Here is a 16,606-nt window from a genome sequence, read left to right as displayed (position 1 = left end):
CTTCTGGGCTTACACTCTGACTAATTTCTTTTTCTTTTTTCTTTTTGGTTTCTCAAGACAGGGTTTCTCTGTATAGCCCTGGCTGTCCTGGAACTCACTTTATAGACCAGGCTGGCCTTGAACTCAGAAATCTGCCTGCCTCTGCCTCCCGAGTGCTGGGATTAAAGGCGTGCGCCACCACGCCCGGCACACTCTGACTTTTAGGCACGTGTTCTCTCTTTCATTTTCTTTCTTTTTTCTTTTCTTTTTTTAACAAGAGCACAAATCTACTTTTATTTATTTACTCTCCATTAGTTTAAATCCGGGATGGGTACAGCATCACACGGATTCTGTGTCCAATGGCCTCTGCAGGAAGGTTGCTTCGGAATTTGGTGCAAACTGTACCACTGCTTCTGTGGGCCTGAGGTATTTTTCCCCAGATCACTCTGGTTTTGTTTCGTTTGCCTGCAGGAGCCACTGTATTGGTTTTTTTGCTTTCTATACACTTAAGCGCATCTCTTGCCCAAGTAGAACTCAGTTTCATCTCGGGCATAAACGCCTCCAATTTTAAGAAGAGCTGTGTGCTCTTTTTGGTTTCGGAGACCTCGCTTGTAGCCAGCAAAAATGGCCTTGCACCAACCACAGCCTTCCAGACAGACTTGCTTTTAGAAGTCCTGTTCCCAGCAGGCCTCACTCCACAGATGCCAAGATGGCAGAAAGATGTTTTCTGTCTCTGAAGCACCTCCAGCAGGTGTACTTCTGTACTTCTGTATCACAAATTTGGGAGTATTTTTGCTATGTTCTTATCTCTTGCTTGTATATCACATACCAAGTATGTCAGTAAATACTTGGAACTAAGTGAGTACTACAGAGATCAAATCTTAAAAGATGTAATTTCATTTTTTTTTTTTTTTAAATCCTGGGCTGGAGAGATGGCTCAGCAGTTAAGAGCACTGCTCTTCTGGAGGTCCTGAGTTCAAATTCCAGCAACCACATGGTGGCTCACAACCATCTGTAATGAGATCGGATGCCCTCTTCTGGTGTTTTTGAAGACAGCCACAGTATACTTACCTATAATAATAAATAAATCTTTAAAAAAAAAATCCACTTGAAACACTGAGATGGTTGGAGCCAGGTTAGGCTTTCCTAACACAAGATCTACCCTGACTCTGCAAGGTTGTCCTTGGTCCCACCTCTCTCCCTGTTCTGAGCTCTATTCTTTTCTGCGCACTACTAAGGAAAGAGATGAGAACCCCCTTCACCACTCTTCAAAGATGGCATGCTGAAGAGTGGCCTGTTTTGAGGCCTGAGGACATTCTTTATGCCTGGGCTCAGTCTTGGTCATCTCACTCACAGCCACCTAGAGTCAAAGCAGCAATTTCTGGGGTCCCCTCATGGGGTGCTCTCTCAAGATCCCGATGTTGCCAGGGCTTTCTCCTTCTTCTAGTCTGCTCTGGCTTCTTTCAGTCTGTCTTTGGTAACTATCCTGGTCACCAGTCTCAAGTGGGTTTCTGTGCCACTGTCTCCTGTAACCTGGATTTTCCGGAATGGGGGATGACACTCTCCATGGGACCTGAGCAATATGGAGACGCAGACACTAACTGGACATCACCTTACACAGTCCCTGAGGCTCTTTTGGCAGATCCACCAAGCACAATGCTTCAAGAAAACGGATACTGCTGAAACTCGGGGCATCGTGTTAACCATCACTGTCCTCTCAGGCTGCCCAACCCGCATCTGTTTATCGCTCTGCAGTGTAAACACCGGCTATAACCTGATTATAGAAACAGTGCTCATTCTGGCCTTAGAAAAGACAAAGTGTGTTTATTCCTATAAGTAAACATTAAGTGGGCATCTGTGATGTGGAAGAAACTTGCCTGGGCTATCAGGTTAAGATGGAGAAGACCCAGCCTCTGCCCCCACGGCTAAAAGACAGCCCCTACGTGATGTATATGAGCTGTTGCCAGCCTGGCTCACCACCCTACCCAACTCTTCATCAGTGCAGCCTCCAGCAGGATGACTGGCTTTGGAAGATGATCTCTAGTGTGTCTCTTTTCCTTGCAAGTGGATTTTCTTTTCTTTTCTTTTTATTTATTTATTTATTTATTTATTATATGTAAGTACACTGTAGCTGTCTTCAGACACTCCAGAAGAGGGCGCCAGATCTCGTTACGGATGGTTGTGAGCCACCATGTGGTTGCTGGGATTTGAACTCTGGACCTTCGGAAGAGCAGTCAGGTGCTCTTACCCACTGAGACATCTCACCAGCCCCCGGAGTTTCTTTTCTAATATCAAGTCCGCCATGAGCAAAGACAACCAGGAACAGAATGTCTGAGAGTTTCTACTGCTGTGATACAAAATTCAAAAGCAACTGGGGGAGGGAAGTGTTGCGGCCGGCCAGCAGCTCGCAACAAGAACGGTTCGACTAGCCGGGCGTGGTGGCGCACGCCTTTAATCCCAGCACTCGGGAGGCAGAGGCAGGCGGATTTCTGAGTTCGAGGCCAGCCTGGTCTACAAAGTGAGTGCCAGGACAGCCAGGGCTACACAGAGAAATCCTGTCTCGAAAAACCAACAACAACAACAAAAAAAAGAACGGTTCGACTGAGATGGCCACTTGAGCTGAAAAGAGAGGAACTAGACGGGGCGAAAGAAGAAATGGAGCCAAGTCTCTGATCAAAGCTCAATTTTACTTGTTCAGACACTCAGTTATAAAAAAAGGGGGAGGGGACCCGATTCCCGCCAAATAACTCGGGTCCAGTAGCAGGGTGAACACGTGTGTGGCTCCAAACAGCAAAGCGGCAAGGTCCAGCAGTGGGCGTGGCAGAACGAATGAGCAGGAAACTCAACCCCTGAGCAAGCAGGTTCCAGGCTGGGGGTGGGGAGGCTACATCTCCTCCCATTTGTTAACAAAAAATATAAGAAAAGGGAAGGGCTGGCCTGAGGCAAAAAATTTATTTATGCTCAATAGTTTTGCCAGAATTCTTAGGGCTAAAGAAAAAACCTGATTCCGTGGGATTCCCTAACTTTTCTTATGGTAAACTGTATCTGGTTAAGACTGTCCTTTTTATCCTAGTGAACAACAGAAAGGCCTTGAGCTGTAGGCTCTGACTATATAATGCTAATTAGTGCTGAATAGGTAACTTCCTGGTTGCATTTTAAGTAGGGCTTTGGAACCCTGGCTAAGTTTGACTGAACAAATTTGAAATACACTTTATTAAGAATAACACTGAGTTGATATTCCTCCGCATTTTTGGATGACAGGCGGGAAACAGGAAGAAGGGGTATGACCGGCTCCGTAGTACAAGGCCAATTGGCTTTTTTATTTGGGTGGGAGGCAGTGAAGGGCTTGCCCTTTCAACAGTACAGTCTCCAACTTCAGTTTACAGCTTGTAGGCCATCGTCTAAGAGGCCAGGCAGGAACTAAGGCAGAGGCCATGGAGGGAGACTGCTTATGGTTTGCATTCTTATACACCCCAACCCCAGAACCATCTGCCCATGGGTGGCAACACCCACAATGGGCTGGGCCTTCCCACATCTATCAATCTTTAATTAAAATAAATAAATAAAAGTATCATAGGCTTGTCAACGGGACAGTCTAGTGGAGGGCATTTTCTCCATTTCAGTTCCCTCTTCCCAAATGACTTTAGCTTGCGTGAAGTCGACATAAAGCTAGCTAGTGCAGCCCCAACGTGAAATTCAGAAAAGGGGGCCCAGCTGCTTCTGCAGTCTCACAATGACTTTCCTCAGCTTCCACCCTGAGCCTGGTCTGGAGGGCAGAGTCTGTTCAGCTGAAGATGTGAAGATACAGAAGGATAAGAGACTCTGGGGACAGAGAGAGGAGGAAGAACATCAACTTTGGGACCCTGGGCCTAGCCACATAGAGCCATTTCCCCTCTCTGGAAAGCCCATGGGGAAGGCTGCGTTAGCATCCATGTCTCCCTGGGCACCAGTGGCTGGTAAGGGCCGTGTGGTGATTGAAAGCTGAGACCGGGCAAGTGTGACTGGCTGGCAGCTCCAACTCAACACTAGACAGAGCCAAGTCAAATTTGGTTTTGTCGCTTCAACCAACAAGACAGAATATTTCAGCCTATAGGGCAACGGGCACCACAGAAACCACAAATCAGACAAAGCTCTGGGCCTCCCAGACTTGGTCTCTCCACAAATGTGCTGCAGGCTGACATGGAAGGGACAGACTGCCAGGAGACAGCCAGGGCAGGAGTCTACTGCTTGGCTCTTTTTTAAAAACAAAGAAACCAAACCAAACCCCCGAGTCCTGGGGACACTAGCTACCTTGAACTAGCAGCATCTCAGTCCCTGAGTCCTGGGGACACTAGCTACCTTGAACTATGACCTTCACAAGCTTCGTTGTACTTGGTAGCTTCCTCCATCAGACAGGAGCCTTGCTGTCCCAGTGTTCCCTGTTACTGGGGTAATACCAGTATTGTGCCCCATGCGTAGCACGTTCTGTCTTTTTTCCCAGATGACAGCCCAGCATGAGGCAGAGGATGGCCCTTAGTACGCAGAGCAGAACAGCATTCTTAACCCAAGGTTTGTGTGCAAGTCCACAGCTAGCCTCTTTGCCCAGTGCCCGCCCCTCTGAAAGATGGGGTTCCAAACATCCAGGGATCTGTGCTACGGGCTCTTGAGACCCCACTCAGCATGGTTTCCTGCAACCAGAAGGTCACTGGCTTGCAAAGGGACATAACCATAACCTAACCTTGATAGCAAAGAGGCTAGCAGTGGCAGGGTGGTCACCAAAGGCTGGGGAGACACCTGCGTTAAGGAGTGCCTTCCTTGGTCATTCATATTCTCTGGTGAACCAGCAGGAAGGCCGGGCTGAGACAGAAGAAGACAAGACAGAGTGAAGCTGCCGTGGGGGCAATGGAGTGGGGGTGTCGGATGAGAGGAGGGAAAGCTGCCTCCTCAGAGAATCTCTGCACGGTCAGTCTCTCACTCTCCCACCTTGCCTTTCTTTCAGCCCTGAAGGACATCAGCATCACACACCGCTTCTTCTTCCCCAGGAAGTCACACTCCATCTTTACATGTTCATGATTGCTAATCCTTCCAGCTTGCCTTCAGGGCAGGCAATGTTATTTCATTTGGACAAACAAGGAGTAGGAATACTCAGAAAAGTGAAGCCCACTTGCCCGGAGGCTTCTCTCCATAACTGAGTGGCAGTGCTGGGATGCAAGCCCAGTTCTCTGGGCGCCAGCCCATGTTTCCCTCTCCATTAGCCCTTGGAAGGGCAAGCAGAAAACTTAGTAACATCACAGGCCTGCACAATTTGCCACACAGTGGTGGTCAAGTAACCTGAAGGGTTATCCCTGTTGCTAAGTGTCAGGCCTAAGATGCTCAAAGGGTCCAGAGAAGCAGTTCTCAACCTGTGGGTCAAAATCCATTGGGGTGTGTGTGTGTGTGTGTGTTGAAATGACCCTTCCACAGGGGTCTCCTAAGACCATTGGAAAACACAGATATTTACTTTATGATTTATAACAGTAGCAAAACTCGAAAGTAGTTGCTGGGCTTGAGGCAGGAGAATTTCCGAGTTCTAGGCCAGCCTGGTCTACAAAGTGAGTTCCAGGCCAGCCTGGGCTATACAGAGAAACCCTGTCTTGAAAAAAACAAAACAAACAAACAAACAAACAAACAAACAAAAACTCTAAAGAAGCAATGAAAATAATTTAAAAAAAAAGATTTATTTATTTTACGTATAGGAGTACACCATTGCTCTCTTCAGACACACCTGAAGAGGACATCAGACCCCATTGCAGATGGTTGTGAGCCACCATGTGGTTGCTGGGAATTGAACTCAGGACCTCTGAAAGAGCAGTCAGTGCTCTTAACCGCTGAGCCATCTCTCCAGCCCCCCAATGAAAATAATTTAATGGCTGGGAGTCACCACAACATAAGGAACTGTGTCTTATAGGGTTGCAGCACTAGGAAGGTTATGAACCACTGGTCTAGAGTGTGTGTGCACAGGCAAACTCTAATCTCACAATCCTGGGTACAGGTCCTCTACAGGGTCAACGCTGTTAAAATCATGGGCTGAGATTTTAGTCGGCATGGTTCACAGCTGAATTCCCTGTTACTAGAACTTGCACTCAATAAAAAAATTGTCAAATGCATGAATGAATCTGAAAAATGGGAATCCCAGTGATATCCTCCCTCTGTGTCTTATTAATAACTCGATGAAGTAAGTCATCTTGCACAAAACACCATGCAGCAGAAAGGATCAATACTCAGAAACTGCTGGTTATCAATACCATTATGACTTATTGTCATACCATTATTGCTTCACAAGGTCATCGTAAAGAACTGCACATTTGTAAGGTATAAAAGCAAACTAGTACCTTTACACTGGCCAGTAAAAAGGACAGATAAGACAGCCACCTCCAGGAACACAGTGAAGCCCAGTAGACGTGCCCCCAAGATGCTGGTCTCATTTTTCTATTGGATACAAGTGACCAGGATCACTGTGCCCATCTGGGACACACAGGCTAAAATGTTAGGCATGTCCTCACTCGCAAGGCAATTCCAGTGAGAATACCTCTAACGGTTGCACTGTCACCCAATGCTTAACAGAGCAACCTCTGTCATCCTGCTAGGGTAGCAACAAATACAGAGAAGCTTGATGACAGAAACCTAAATCAGATTCCTCTAAAGCAGGGTGGCAAGGGAACAGGTGCTGCATAAATGTGGCGCCACAGTGATGTGTTGAGATCATCTCTGGGTTCCACAAGCTGGCAGACAGGCTGGGAACAGGATGAGAAAGGGCTTTTGTGCTAGAGGCTTCGTGCCCCCTCCCCTCCAGAGTTAGTCTCCTTAGATTCAATCAATACTGGCTTAGCACCTGAGGCTGAACCAACCATGCCTCAAGGTGACAAAATGAGCAGAGATTAGCCAGGCCGGAAGAACTAATTCCCAGCAGCTTTCTCTAAGGATGCAGGAACTAAGTAGTTCCTTGGAGCCAGTGCCCTGAGGCTGCGCCCTACAAAAACTAGTGAGAAGCAGTTTAGGATTGGGGGAAGTGGGCTCTACAAATTCCTCTTCTGGAGGCTTCTATGTCAGGTCTTTGCTCTTTTCCAGCTTGCTGGTGCCAAACACCATCTTGCTTAAGCAGAAAATCACCCTTTCTGGAGCAGGATGAGGGATGAGGCTCAAAATAATTCTCACAGTCAGACTTACAGGGACCTAAATAGCTTTGCTGATTAAACCTTTGGATCCTCATCCCAACCTGTGACATTCCTCCTGGGTGGTGCCAAATCCTTCGCTAGTTCCCAGCATACGCTGGCCTAAGGACACACCTGCTAGGATCACCTGTCTTTGCCGGGCCTGGCCTCACATCTGCTCATTGGTTCTGCTGATGAGTTTTTTCAGATCTGGACGCAGAGAGACATGAAGCACCCTCCTTTGGGGACTGGAGACTAAGAGTAGCTGTAGGTGGGTCGAGACGACAGGAAGGGATACGAGTGTTTGGAAGGAGAGGGTTTGCGTATCTCCTGGCTTTTGAGGGGCCCGAGGCCCACAGTCAGCTGTGGGGTGAGACTGGATCTTCCCATCTGGCATAAACTGCCCACCTGCCCAGCTGGAAGCAGAGAGCAAAAGAAGTGGCGACTGTCTGGCTTTGCTCTTGATGTGTCATTATTATAATTACTGTTATTATTCCACCGCAGTCTTTTCAAAACCATTCCCATAGGTTATTTTACTGTCCCTTGACAATCATCCAATGAGGGACTTCAGAAGGGATTATTAGCCCTCATGTCAAGCCAAAGGAAAACAGAAGAACAGAGTTAGAAGCCCCCCTGACCTTGACCGCAGAGTGAATCAAACGACAAGGACAAGAGGAGTCGTCCCCGGTCACCAGATCTTCAGTATCCAGAGGAGAAAGTGGACCTGCCACCTGCCAGAAGCAGGACCTCCAGGGAGGCTGCTCAGCATTTGGTCCCCCTGCTTAGCAGCCCTGCACCGGTCCCAGTTCAACCACGTGACAACTGAATACAGCTGAAGCTCTGCCCCGGGCTTCACTGTGGCACAGCAAGACACCTTAAAGCTCAAGCTTTGCCCAGATCTGCATGTGGCGAAGCAACCTGGTGCCCAACTTATTGCTCAGCAAAGTCCTGCGGAGAAGCTGACCCCCACCAACTCTCAGACACTAGACGCCAAGATCAGTTCATGAGGACGCCCTCCCCTTAGTGACTATCTATCTATCGATCGATCTATCGATCTATCTATCTGGTACAGCTTAGAGACATGACATACAACAGCACACATCCCTCTGCTTACTGCAGAACTCAGACTGCACCCAATGTAGTATGGGCATTCTGAATCCTCCTGCTTTGTAACAAGTAGCTTGCTGTCCGAAGAAATAGCTTAAATAGGCACAGCTCATAGAGTGGGCTGTGATACATTCCCAGGCTAGCAAAAATCTGAGATTGAGGGCCAAAAGAATGGGGAGAGTCAGAGAGGGGAGGGCAGAGGCATGGCTGGGTCTCTAGAACCAGCTCCCGGCAAAGCTTTGGAAGACTTAAATGATGATGGTGCAGATTTGAGTCCACTATAACTCCTCCACCAGAGAAGCCTCTTGTCACAGCTTGGAGAATTTTTCTGCTTAAAAACAAAAAAAAACAAACAAACAAACTAAAAACCCTGCTGCTCGAGGTAGTTACTCTCAGATACATCCTGATGTATCAAAGACTTCAGGGGAGGAAAGACTGCAAGGACCCCTGAGACCCCCTTGGAGACAGCCTTGATATGTAAGCTGGGCCCGGGAATTGATATTCTTTAAGAGTCCCAGGTGATGCTCATTCTAATGTGATTCACAGTGTGTATAAATTTTATAGCTTTCTTCATGCAATATTATGTCATCGCCATTTCACATGTCATTTAAAAACTCTCTGTAAACATCATTTTAATGGATGTGTAATAATCCATCATGTATGTGAACGCCCTGTAATTTCCTTTCAGTTTGCTTTTGTAAGTGTTCTCCTGAGCTTGCTCGCTCTCACAGGGCTCCTCGCCTCTGCAGATTCAAGGTCTTTATCTATCCAAACAGGTCTGCTTCCTAAGCCTTTCCCGCCTACCCCAGAGGTCGGCCATCCATGGGCTCACTTGGTGCAGACACTTGGGGATTAAGGATGGCTGGTGTCCTGCTGGTTCACCTCCCGGGGCTTACTTCCTGATTGATGAACCCAGGTACTTCTGCTGGGGCCTGGGGGTGGGGGGGTGGGGGGGAGTGAGTCACTGTGGCTCCATTCACCTAGAATGACCTGATGGGGAAAATGGACCCTGTAGTGATTTCTTCAAGCTCCTTGTTTTGAGATTCTCATGCAGTCTCCAGGAAGCTCACTGGTTATGGACAGTTCATTAATTAAAAGGCCATTCCGAAGCTGATTTTGGATCAGAAATTAGGTCAGGAGTAGCTTCCTTATTCTTCTATACCAGCTCCTTCTTTCCTCCTGTGTCTTCTAAGCACTGTGTGTGCGCACGCTATGTCTACATCTAAGTGCCTGTGGGTATATGTATACATATATGTGCATGCATGCGAAGGTCAGAGATTGCTACCAAGTGTCTTCTCTTAATCACTCTCTACCTTATTTTTTTTTTGACAGAGCACTAACTCAGGCTGCTTGTCCAGCTAGCTCCAGGAATCTGCCTGCCTGTCTCTGTAGTGTTGGGATTTGCAGACATGAGTTACCATGCTCAGCTTGTTTTAGGTACAGGGGGTAGAAACTCAGACACTCATATTTGAACAGTGTTCTAACTGAGCCCCCCTTTAGTCTCTCTTTTCTACGTGTCTTAGAAGAACCAGGGGGCTGGCGAAATGGCTCAGTGGGTAAGACCTCTGATTGCTCTTCCGAAGGTCCTGAGTTCAAATCCCAGCAACCACATGAGAGTGGCTCACAACCGCCCATAATGAGATCTGACGCTCTCTTCTGATGAATCTGAAGACAGCGACAGTGTACTTATGTATAATACATTTAAAAAAAAAATAGAAAAGAAAAAGAAGAACCAGTATCTCCAGAATTTGGGGGGGCTTCACAGTACAGGCTTTTAAGGTGTTTTGGAACCTCAAGTTCATTTCTAAAAATTCAAGTCACGTGGGTCAGGTCTTGCACAGAGAGGGGTCACTGTTCTCCAGAAAAAGCCCAAGTTTCAGACGATCCACCAGCAAAACCATCACCCAAGACTCAGACAGGGCCAGAGACGCCCTTTCCGCATCTTCTCTCCAGATGTTCTAGGAGGGAGCAAACACCTGGAGAACAGACACTTCCAACATGCTGCTACTTGTCATCGGGGAACTATCAAACAAGGCCTTGCCATCTTCCATCTGGGAGCATCTGGCCAGCCCATGACCAGAAGCACATACTCGCAGTTACCAACATGCTCGCTGCCTCAACCCAGGCTCAGCCCCCGAACCTGGTCTTCCCTCCTCTAATCCACCGCCCCACCTCACTTACCCGCCTCAACCTAGCCCCATGGAGCTTTACTGCCAAACAGATGTTTCACCTGATCCACAAGCTCCCAGGCACACAGCCAGAAGGAAAAGAAAGGGGTCCGGGAGTGGTGTTAAAAGAGGCTGCAGCGTATAACAGTCTTCCGGGGCCTGAGAGCACTCTGAGGGTTTCCCCCTCAGGGCCTCAGTGCTAGCCAGGCCCAGGTGTGCTCATTCTGTTTCGTGACCCTTTTCTCTCACCAATAAACACCATCACAGCTCTCTAGCGTCCCAGAGGTTCGCCTTGGTGTAAAGCTAGCCATTTCTCATGCTGCAGGCCCCACAATAAGGCTACTGTAGGCACCTTCCTTCTCTCAGGAAGAAGAGAGATCAGTGGCTGCAGTTAGGTGTCAACTGTTAGGAGCCGGGTCATGAAAAGCCACCAAGAAAGCTCTGGAGTCAGAGGGATGCAAGTACTTCCTACTGCGAGGGCCTGTGGGGTGGGGGTGGGGTACCGCTTTCTATTGACTTCTCTAGTCAGTAGAGGCACAGCAATCTTTGCTATTTATTGACCAGAGAGGGGGGATTTGGGAGCTGGCAAGGGTCAGAGCCATGGGATGATACAAGGGCAAATGTCTGCGGGGTGGGGGCTGGGGGTGGTCTTCTCAAGATCCCAGTGCTTTTCATACACAGCATTTTCTCTCGACCCCCAGGCAGCTAGCTCTAGAACCGGAAGGCCTCATTCTCACCCCCTTCCCAGAGACCTGTTGGGCTCTTGCTGCATCCTTGCACCCAGGTTCCACCCAGAACTGACCTTTCAGCTTGTCTGCCAGGTGCAGACATGATGACAGAAAAAGAGTTTCCGGAGGTAAGCTGAGGTTCCCAGCGGCAGAGACACCACTCAGGCTCTGGGTATGCATACTGCCTTCGGGCATAAGACAGGGCACTGATATACCTCTGTGGGGTTACTGCAGGAATTCAGGAAAGTTATTTAAGGAAGTGTGACGTCTTCATCAAGGTGCCCCAGGGACTTGTAGATCCTCCTTCCCCCTTCCCATGACTTGTTCCTACTAGACAGACAAGCTACTGAAGGACAAACTCAGTCTGCCCTTCTTTGGGGACATGTAAGCAGATCACCTCTCAGGCAACAGCTTCATCCATTAGGAAGACACCCAACCTTTCAGTGGCTCAGCCAGCCTCAGAAGGAGCCCTGCCATTCTGTCACCTCTGGGCACAGCCCTGTTGCATGAGGCAAACAAGCCTTGCTCTAGAGATCGGACTGGCGGTTGCTGGTTAACTGCCTGTTAAGGCAGCTGCACTTTACAGTAACCCAGCATGGACAATATTATGAATGACACTCGCAAGCTGCCAGCCTGGGGACTCATTACAGTCAAGGTACAACATGGCGGCCTGCCAAGCCCCCGGCTTTCACACTCGCTATGCCAGAACATCCACACACAATTTAATTGCATTATAATTTCAAAAGTGCTTTTCAAACTGGAAAAAGGCATTCACTGATTAACCATCGAAGAGCAAAATTGTTTATGAAATTGAATACAAAAAGCTACAGAAATGTAATTGGGTCGTTCTAGCACCTAATTTTCAAGCCATTTTCCCCACTTATTTAATCACGAGATACAAAAGGAGCGACTGAATTGACTTCATACTAATTAGATTACTCCCTGCGATACTCTGGGCTTATATTCCAACTGGTTGATAGCAATGTTTTAAACGGGAACGAAAATGTCACAGTGGCTTGACTGCGGGACAGAATGGATTGTTTGGAACAGACCCTTCCGAGCATCGACAAGAATGAGCATTTGTCCCCAACACCTCCCTGTGCCACGCGAGTGTCCTCAGAGAGACATCCACCCTCCTGGGTATCGATCAGAATGGTCTTCGGGTCCTTTTCTGCGCACCCTGGAAGGATGGGTCTGAGCATGCCTCTTCTATTAAACACTGTCGCCTCCTCAGCAGCCACTGCTGCCGCACAGACAGGCAGAGAAAGCCACACTCCTAATTGGCTCTACGAGGCCCTTGGTGTGCCGCCGAACACTTTTTCTTTCATTGTTTCATAAAACAGCTGCTGGCCATGACCGGACCGGTGGCAGCCTCACCAGCAAGCCTGGTTCTGCTGAGTTCTCATCTCATTTTGGCCCTGAGCTGCATGAGCTGAGCTGAGCTGAATTCTCATCCCCTCAGTGCTGGAGCAAATAAAACCATTTTTCCAAGCAAAGCTGTGCTACATCCTGTGTCCTGAAATGATACTTCGGCCTGGGCCCAGGAAGACATGGTAGATACCTGGCTACAGTGCTTGTAGACCCCTATATCCAACTCAGGACACAAAGGCACTGTGTTATACCCATCTGGAGGTTTTTCTTTTGATAGGTGGTTCAGACTTTTCATAGCTGCTTCTGCTTCTGCTTCTGCTCCTGCTCCTTCTTCTTTTTTTGTGGCTCATTTTAAATTTTATTAGGAGAAACATAATTGATTATATAATCAAATGTAAAATGTACATTATCAAGATATCTCAGCACTTCACAGGCCATTAATCAAGATATCTGGGGCTGTGCCAAGAGGAATTAACTTACACGGAGCCTCAAGTATACCTTGCACTGCTATTTGTTTCCATTGTGTAAGAGGGTCTTGGTCCTGAGAATGGAGCTCATCCTTCCAGGACTAAAGATGCAGCTTCAGCCTCGGGGTCCTCTGTGTCGCTTCGCAGTTTCTCCAGGCCAGAGAAAACCCAGAAGGCCATTCCACCTTGAACCCTATCTGTGAAGCTCCATCTTCACACTGCCCCCAAGTTCTTGAGTCTGTGAGGATACCTTTAGGGATCTGCCCAAGTGTCTCAGCAAGAAACGCAGGCAGCTGAAGGGAGGAAAGGGGAGGGGGTTTTGCTTCCAATGGCTCATCATAAATTGCTACTCTCCCTGGGAAAGTAAACAGATGTTATTTTGGAGGCAACAGGGGTATCTCATGACTACAGCCAATTTTCACCAAACCCAGGGAGTCTGGGAAAGAGGAGAATAGCAAGAAGGGGACATCTGTGTGAAATGCCACCTCCTCCCCCTGCTTGGGGGGGGGGGGGACTAGGCAGATACAGTGTTCACTGCTCTACAAAGCTGCTCAAAAGGAATCCCACTTGCCCACTCCCAGAGCCAGACTGCGGGGAGGGGTCTAAAATAAAGTGTGTCCCTGACACTGGGGAAATCCTGTCCTTAGCGGGAGAGGAAGAAACAGTCCCAACAGAAATCCAGCAAAGATGGGGTAGACGGGACAAAGGAGGGGTGACGATCCACACAGGAGCAGAGGGGCTTCAGGCAGGTGGCACCTGCCTATTGGTCCATCCAAGTGGAGTACGGGAAAGGAAGACTCCAGGTACCAGAGGGGTGGAAAACACAGCGGGAAGAAAGACAGGGCAGTGTAAAGTTGAGAGGCCTCTAGAAGCTTGACACCCAGGTGTAGGACAGGTGACACCCAGAGGTAGGACAGGTGACATGACATGGCCCAAGAGCCTGGGCTGGAACAGGTGGTGCTGCTGGGAAGGTCTAGAAGAGAACTATAAGACACCTTTAATGTCCTACTAATCCTACAGATAAAATGGGACGCTTTAAGACGCATCCGCGCCACATGGGTGCACACGCATTGAACCATACAAAAACTCCTAGGATGTAAAGTGGGGTGGGGTACAGTCCAAAGCCAGGTACCCTGGTTCAGGCCATCATGGACACACACTTGTGCAGTCTTTGCCAAGAACCACTCCTTGAGTCTTAAGGCCCTCACCTATCAGAGAGCAATTCTGCGAGGATTAAATAAGGCTCACATTAAATGTGCATAAGGCACTTCAGACAGCACCTGGCACCATGGGGTTCTCCCATCAACACTTGTTGTTAATGAAATTGCTGAGACAAGACACACACACACACACAAAGAGGTAACTAACAACCCAAGGCATCATGATGCCACCGAGGGGCATCTGTTTGGGGAAAACAAGGCTGCACGTGAGTGCAGACAAGACAATGAGCAGGGTTCATGATAGTACACACGGTGCCAAGGAGGGGCCTGCAGCACACCCTGAATTAATAATCACCTTCAGCATCAATCACACACTTACAGAGACTCCCATTCGCCACATAAGAACCACATTGAAACCAAATATCACCCCTGGGCAGATATACAAATGACATTCCATCCTACCACAAAGACACTTGCTCATCTTTGTTCATGGCAGCTTTATTCACCATAGCCAGAAACTGGAAACAACCAAGACATCCTTCAATGAAGGAATGGATAAAGAAAATGCGGTACACACTTACACAATGGAGTATTACTCAGCTGTTAAAAACAATGGCATCATGAAATCTGCAGGCAAATGGATGGAACTAAGAAAAAAAAAATCTTTCTGAGTGAGGTAACCCAGAAAGACAAACATGGTGTGTACTCATTATTAGCTGCTAAGTAAAGGATAACAATCCACAGACCCAGAGAGGCTAAGGACCAAAGAGGGGACAATCAAGTGGGGACACACGGATCCTCCTGGGAAGGGAAATAGAAATACATATAGCAGGTAAACTGGGCATAGGTGAAGATGGGAAAGGAAGGATCAGGTCAGAAGAGGATGGAGAGGGAGAGGGTACTGGTAGAGACAAGTGGTTTCTCAATAAGAGAGTATGTCCCGGTAGGCGTTATCACCTTTCAAATCCCCTGGGATGCAACACAGATTCTACACACCTATGACTTGAGTCACCAGCAACCCTACATTTTCCCTACTGGGAGGTTTATACCACCAGTAGGGTGGTATACATCCAGAAAGGCTCTAGCTAAAGGAAAAATAATCTGAAATCACAAAAGCAAGGGACCTCAAGACAAGGCCACCACCACAGCAATTAGCAGTAGGAATCACGAGATGCCTACTGCCACCCAAGGTGACTCTGGATTGTCCCAGGCCACTGCCCATAAAAATGTAAGCTTCCGCCGGGCAGTGGTGGTGCATGCCTTTAATACCAGCACTTGGAAGGAAGAGGCAGGCGAATTTCTGAGTTCAAGGCCAGCCTGGTCTACAGAGTGAGTTTCAGGACAGCCAGGGCTATACAGAGAAATCCTGTCTAAAACAACAACAACAAAAAAAAACCCAAAGCTTCCGGGCAGTTCTCAATTACGTTTACACTTAAGCCCAGCCCTCTGTGCTCTCCTGTGGCCAGAGATCCACAAACAAGGGGCATGCATGCCCCTTGTACAGGTGGAAAGGACCTGCAGTAGAGCCACGAGAGCCTATGTGTCCTAGACAACAATGAAGCTGTACAGGGAGACACTGGTGGAGGGGCTGCTTAGGAAGAATGTCCTGTTTGCTGCTGCGTTCAGGAAATGTGACACGCATCAGAGGAGACACCAGGCCCCTTCTGGCTTAGGTGGGATGTTCAGTGGAGCATGTAACAGGCCAGACAATGAGATCTTTGCAGAATTCCTTAACGACTGCATCGTCTGGAAGGGTATCAGGGGGATGGAAGGCACTGCCCCTGCAATCAGGGAGCAGTGCTCATTTGCACACAAAGTGGGCATGGGGTAGGTATGCATGTGTGTGTGGTGTGTGTGTGTGTGTGTGTGTGTGTGCAGACACACACTCATGTGAGAGAGATAAAGAGACAGAGAGATGAAGGGAGGGAAGTGGAAAACAGACTCTAATTACCAGTGGCCATTATAGGCATATTAAAATTGGGAAGATCACAGGCCACACCAGGAAAGAGAGGGGCTCATCTGACATAGCTGAGTTTTGGCCTGGTATTCTATATGTGCAATGGGAGGGAAGCAGGTTTGGGGTCTCTGCACCAAACTGAACTCACTTCTCAGCTCCATGCTGGCTTTTCTGGGGACCTTGGGCAAGAACCCTATCAATTCACTCCTCCCACTCTCTCTGTCCTTCCCCCTCCCTTCCTCCCTCCTCTACTGTACAAAGAAACTCTCCCTGCTGCTGGAGGATGTCAGGCAGGCTGCTGGGGTAGAACTGTTGTCAACATTCTTAGCCAGCTGTGGATCCCCGTATGCAACAGTACTTACTGATTGCCTAATCAGATGAGCTTGGTGGCATAATAGTGACCAGTCTGTTATGGGGGTAGCCAACCATTTCTTGATTGGATTTGATGCCTGCTCCAAAGGTCCAAATCCATTGTCTGGTGGTATAAACCTAGTCATAGG

General features: G+C 48.2%; 1 protein-coding gene and 1 pseudogene across 7 annotated transcripts in view; both read right to left on the bottom strand.

Moving 5' to 3' along the window:
* Nucleotides 1-16,606, bottom strand: part of Msi2 (musashi RNA binding protein 2) — a 380,976-nt gene that overhangs the window by 92,647 nt on the left and 271,723 nt on the right. The gene's annotated exons all lie outside the window — the stretch shown is intronic.
* Nucleotides 261-16,606, bottom strand: part of LOC110306206 (large ribosomal subunit protein eL33 pseudogene) — a 30,477-nt pseudogene continuing 14,131 nt past the window's right edge.

This window comes from Mus caroli, unplaced genomic scaffold (assembly GCF_978045245.1).
Source record: "Mus caroli unplaced genomic scaffold, Mus_caroli_1 scaffold_13, whole genome shotgun sequence".
NCBI lineage: Eukaryota > Metazoa > Chordata > Mammalia > Rodentia > Muridae > Mus > Mus caroli.
The sequence above is the reverse complement of the archived record's forward strand: the minus strand, read 5'-3'. Positions and strand labels throughout refer to the sequence as shown.